We start from the raw sequence: 6,000 nt of genomic DNA on the forward strand, positions 1-6,000 counted from the left end.
TCCTGTATGGATCATGTGAACATAATCAAATGCTTCTTCAATGAACTAAAATAAAGTGTTCCACCATCAAATATTATAATCAAAAAGATGTACCACATACATTAAGGGCTCCAAACATTACATCACACAGTATTGTGCTTAATAATAGTCCATCAAACACACATATATGCCTAAAGTGTTCACAATAAATTGCAAGAAAAAAGTATCTACTAAATATATACCTTTTAAATAGTAGTCCAAGTGATCAAGTAACTATCACTCCCAACTTCCAATTCTTTCACAGTGTCTATAGTGTCTCAAAATCAATAGTGTCAGTGTCTCTATCTTTACAAAATACAGTGCTCCCACAGTGTCGCAATCTGGCACCGATCTCCATGACCACCACTCTCCCTCTGGACTAGATCTCACCTTGGACTAAGACCTACTAGCTAGGTCTCTCCACGCTGGTCCCTTTGATTGTGGGTGGGACACCCACCTTTCCAGATATCAGCTCTAGCTCTCCTCCGGTATTATAAGCAGCCTCTACCCGATCGTGTGTCATAAGTGGAAGAAAGCACAAACCATAGTGCATACCATAAAAGGCATTAACATATTTATTTAAAAACTTATTTACAATAAAAAAGGGAAAATTTAGCCTGTGTAACAGTCTAGACAGAGCTTGGTTCTCTCACTCACACTCCTCCACAGCCTTCATTCACCCACAGCTCCGTCAACTCCAAAGTGAGAAAGCTCCGCCCTACGTACGTTATGTCTCATGTGACTTCATCAGGTAACCGTGAGTGTGAGGATTTTGAGGAGGTATACTAGATTGGACTATTTCTTCATTTTGCATTCGTACATTCTGCTGTCCCTGGAAAACAAATGTCAAGCATTAAAGTGTCTATATTGAGCTCTAACTAGCTTAATCTAATCATGGATATTAGAAAAGGGATTGGCATGCACGCACAACCCAAGTGTTTCATTATGTCTCCTAGTCCTGTTTTTCCTAATGTGAGAGTGATAAAAAATAATCCTCTGTGCTCGCCCATGCTGTGCTCCATGCTGGCTAGTCAAGCTCCCTGTGTACTCCATGCTGGTTAGTCCAGTGCCTGGTATGCTCCAGCTGACTCGAGCGACCACACTGCCTAGCGTCCTGTTGCCCAGGCAACATGGCCACACTATGGGCTCCTCCTTCTTCTTTTTCATTGGCCACAACACCTGTATATTTGCAGTAAGGCTGCTGCTTATTAAGCTTGTGTGATCCAGGCGCAATCAGTCTGCAGCTCTCTCTTTCCTCCCTTACTTCTTCCACGGGGGGCAGCTCTCAGACTACAGGTATCTCTATCATTCACAAAACAAACAAAACACAAGAGCGCCCCATCTAAGTATAGACACTTTTAATAATAAAATATTAAAAAGTAATTTCCTCACAAAGGTAGATCAATTTGAGCATGTTTATAAACTCCTCTCAGCGCCGGAACATCTGCCCATCTGTTTAAGCACTGTCCGTCCTCTCTGCCAGTTCACCTCCGGCTTTAAGCTCCGTGGTCAGTGCTGTCTGGTTAACACTTCAGGAGCACGCCCCCTCATCAGCCAATCAAAATGGGGATTCCGTCTCTCCATTCGCTGATGAACAGGTGCTGAGTTTGGCCAAACAGTATGCTATCGGTGTATGATACCAAACTGTGGTGCTTGTGCCTATATTTGCCATAGAAAGAAACACGTTGTGAGGACCAAAGGAAATGCATTTTCTATTAGGCAATTCATCAACTGTGGCACACAGTATGTTATTTATTGTCTACTGTGTCCATGTGGAAAATTATACATTGGGAGGTCTATAAGGCAATTGCGTGTTAGGTTCGGTGAACATGAGCGCAATGTTCTCAATAGTTTGACTGACCATTCTGTTCCCAGGCACTTTTTATTGCACCATATTGCTTCTCCTGTTGAACTTAAGTTGCTAGCTATTGAGGCTATTCCAGATACTGGGTGGGGATGATGGAATTAGATTCCAAAAATGATGCAAGAGAGAAATGTATTGGATTTATTGCCTTGGTAGCCTAGCCCCTGGTGGTCTAAATAAAGCATTTGAGATCTCAGCAGTGACATAAAATGGGAATAGACTAAATAAGGGGGCTAACCAATATATAGTATCAAATTAGCAGGCATTAGCTTGTTTTGGGGTGGGTCCACTTGTACATGTATGTGTTCTGCATACATGCGCAGGTTACGTGTACATGGGGTTAACATTTGCACTAGTTGGGTATGTGATAGGTTTGATATACAGGTTCACTCACATGTGGGTTGTTAGAGCAAGATAAGAGTTGGAGATAGAAGAAAGGTAAACCCCTCTCTCTTATAATGCATCAATGTTGGAGTAATTATACGTGTAATTAGACTATACAGTACATACTGTATATATTACTAATATAGTTTTTAACAAATGCATTTATATTTATAGTTCTTTTTTTATTTGAATATACATTTTTACAGATCTATATATATTTAATATAATTACTATAATCACATACATGTTAATCACCTTTAGCATTGTCATGCGCTAATTTATAAATACCGTGTTTCCCCGAATATAACACACTGTCTTATATTTTTTTTGGCTCAAAAAAAAACATTAGGCCTTATTTTTGGGGTAGGTCTTATTTTTTTTAATGTACAACAATCCACACTTATTCATGTACAACAGTCTACTTGTATTCATGTAAAAAAATATGGTGATCAGGGCAATCACGGGTACCGTACCTTTCCAAGAGCAATTTAACCAATCGCTGGCCAGGATGAGCAAAGCGCACTTTCACTATCGACTCCTCCCAGGCGGAGTGCATTTGGTATCACTCCGCTTGTGACAGGAGCCGGCGCTATAGAGGAAACATCGGCTTGTGCCGCCTCGCTTCCTCTAGCGTTGGCTTCGTTGCCACCGCTGATTCTCTCCCGCCTTTCTTCAAGTTCCCCCTTATGCCAACACTGGCCCTATGAATGGTCACAACTAGGTCTTATTTTCGGGGTAGGTCTTAAATTTTAGCAACTCCCAAAAATACTACTAGGTCTTATTTTCGGGGTAGGTATTATTTTCGGGGAAACAGGGTAGAAGATAACTATGGATGTTCCAATTGATATCTGTTACTGTTTTTTCTGGGAGCCTGTGTATGGGGGGATTGTGGGCAGTCATGCAGAGCGCCCTCTGTTACCCACCGTAGACAAATTGTTCTGGTGTGGGGAGATTGTCTCACCAGCAGGCAGCTCTCACAACTAGGATTGGAGGCATGTCAGAAATGCCCATGCAATCTGCGGTGGGGCCACGTCAGCACGGGGTTAAAATAAGCAACCGTTCATCAGTGAACTGAGAGAGGGAATCCCCATCTTGATTGGCTGACAAATGAGGCATCCTCATTGACTGCTACACAATTCATATCCGCCGGGCTGTCAGAGTTGCGGTGGTTCTGAGGAAGGGGGCGTGCCCCTGAAACGTAAACCAGACAGCACTGACCATGGAGCTTGAACCCGAACCAGCAGAGCGGACGGACAGTGCTTAAACAGATGGGCGGATGTGCCCCTGATGAGAGGAATTTCTATACATGCTCAAATTGATCTACCTTTGTGAGTAAATTACTTTTCAATATTTTATCAATAAACATGTCTACACTTAGATGGTGTGCTCTTGTGTTTTGTTTTTTTGTAAGGCTGCTGCTCACTCTGCCTACTCTTCTTTCCTGCAATTGGTCTATGTTTTTTCAGAGCTTAATATAAACAACACAGCCCCTGTGCCCAACTCTTGGGTTGGGTTTTTCCAGAGGCCTCACTTGCTTCCATCACCTGTATCTGATCTTCCTGTGTAATGAGCCTTGCCTGTATTTTGATCACAATTCTGCCTGCTGTCTGGATCAACCTCTGCCTGTTATTTACTTTTTCTTTTGCCTGCTGCCCGGAATGACCCTTTGTCTGTTTCCTGACCACATTTCTGCCTACTGCCTGGACCAACCTTTTGTATGTTTACTGGCCATGTCTCTTCCTGATGCATGGACCAACCTTTTTTATATTTATTGACCACATAAATGCCTGCTACATGAACTCACCACTTGCCACGTCCCTCTGATTACTCTCTAGCTGATGCATTGGTCGCATCCACTGCGTACATCTGTATCTTCCTAACCCACAATACCCCCAATACTTTTATTTTAGCTTTGCTCAGCCTTTTGTGCTATCTGGCCAGATAAAATAGCACTGTGTAGTTCTGGAGGCAACTAAGTGTGCCTTAAGAAAAAAGGGGCTGCTATGGGTGATTTAATAGCACATGTTCATAGAGATAATGAGAAGGAGGGTGAAAGGAGCACAAGATATTTGCAAGTGCACACAGTCCTTGATCTTCACCCTCACATGGCTTTACTGGCTGAACAGTTAAACTTAAGTGGTGGTTTCTTGACAACCTCTAAGCCTGACAGCACTCCATGGCAGCCAGTAACTTCAGGGAGGCCTCCCAGGAGGGGAGATGCTCGTACCTTTCCATAACCTTTAGGCCCAAAGGTCTAAGGACAAGGCAGATGGTCACAAGCCCTGGAGGGGAAAAAAAAGAACCTATGTGCAAGGAAATGCTTCTGATATTTAATAACACTCCCAGCATGAACAGTACCCCCCCAAGTCTACTGATTGGCCAGGTATTAACCAGTTGACATCCGCGGTGTTAAACCCCCTTCCCATCCAGGCCATTTTTCAGTATTCAGCGCTGCGGTACTTTGACTGACATTTATTCCGTCATGCAGCGCTGTACTGAAATGAATTTTATACCCTTTTTTGAGGACAGATAGAGCTTTCATTTATCTTACCACAGAATGAGATCTCTAGCACACCCTGCTAGAGCAAGCTCAACACAGCATGTGACCAAGATAATCACTTAATCACTGTATGCTTAGCTAACACTAGCCAGCACACAGCTAAGTTGACCACATATTACTACCAGATTATAAAACTACAGATATAGATATATATATATATACATTCTACATTTGGTACACATGTTTGATCACATTTCAACTGTACACCAGTGGATATATTTGAAAACACCCATAAAATCTCACTTTGTGTTTATACTTTTCTAAAATAATGTGTGTCTGTTACTGGAAAATTACACCAGAATTTTTTCAAATAAAGTTTTTAGATCAGTATACACAATAATGGGGCCACTCAGTTTGAGTTAGACATGTGCTAGCTATGCCTATAGAATATCTTCAAAACCAGGTACAGCAGCTCATAAACCACATTCTCTCTAAAGCAAATTGTCTATTAGGTATGCTCTGGAAAAACCTTCACCCCTGCTATAACTCTGTAATATGTATTTGCAATATCTGACAGCTTCAACACCACAGCTCAGATAAATAATAAATTGAATTTTTTTCAGTAATGACTGGATACATTGGAATATGCTGTACCTCAATGACTGATATCTTGTATTACAATGGATACTGTTACCTGTTAAAAGTTGTTATTAGTTTATAGTATTTTCGGTTTTTAGTTCATCATTATAATTCCTTGCAGACAAACTAGCTTGCCATTCTTTTGACTATGCCAAGCTATATATATATAATCATACTGTTTATGCATATAGCGTTTGAAATAAGGTGTTAAAAAAACATAGTTATCAGCTCACTGAAAATTAAAAATTGAGTAATTGTGTTGTATGCCATTAAAACTATTTATAATGTGATATCACTCAGGAAAAAAAAAGATTATAGTAATATTACTGGCATAAACAACATGTTTAACCAGTTACTATTTTTCTCACATTATTCTCTCACACCAAGATCCAGATGGCATTAGTGCCTAAATGGTTAATATGTCCTTGCTTAGTAGGTCAGCTATAGTAACTAGTAAGCTGCTGTGGAAACTATAGTAATGAGGCTCAGTTAAATGCACATAACATAGTTTAAAAAGGAAAATTAGGGAGTAAGCAAGTAAATATATCATTCTAAGTAAAAGTAAAGTAAGTAAATAAAGACTAATATATATATA

The 6,000-nt window shown here is 40.6% G+C and overlaps 1 protein-coding gene across 1 annotated transcript in view; it reads left to right on the forward strand.

The window, feature by feature from the left end:
- LOC108794272 (zona pellucida-like domain-containing protein 1) overlaps positions 1-6,000 on the forward strand; it is an 85,855-nt gene that overhangs the window by 61,315 nt on the left and 18,540 nt on the right. The gene's annotated exons all lie outside the window — the stretch shown is intronic.

This window comes from Nanorana parkeri, unplaced genomic scaffold (assembly GCF_000935625.1).
Source record: "Nanorana parkeri isolate BGI_ZX_2015 unplaced genomic scaffold, ASM93562v1 scaffold827, whole genome shotgun sequence".
Taxonomy (NCBI): domain Eukaryota; kingdom Metazoa; phylum Chordata; class Amphibia; order Anura; family Dicroglossidae; genus Nanorana; species Nanorana parkeri.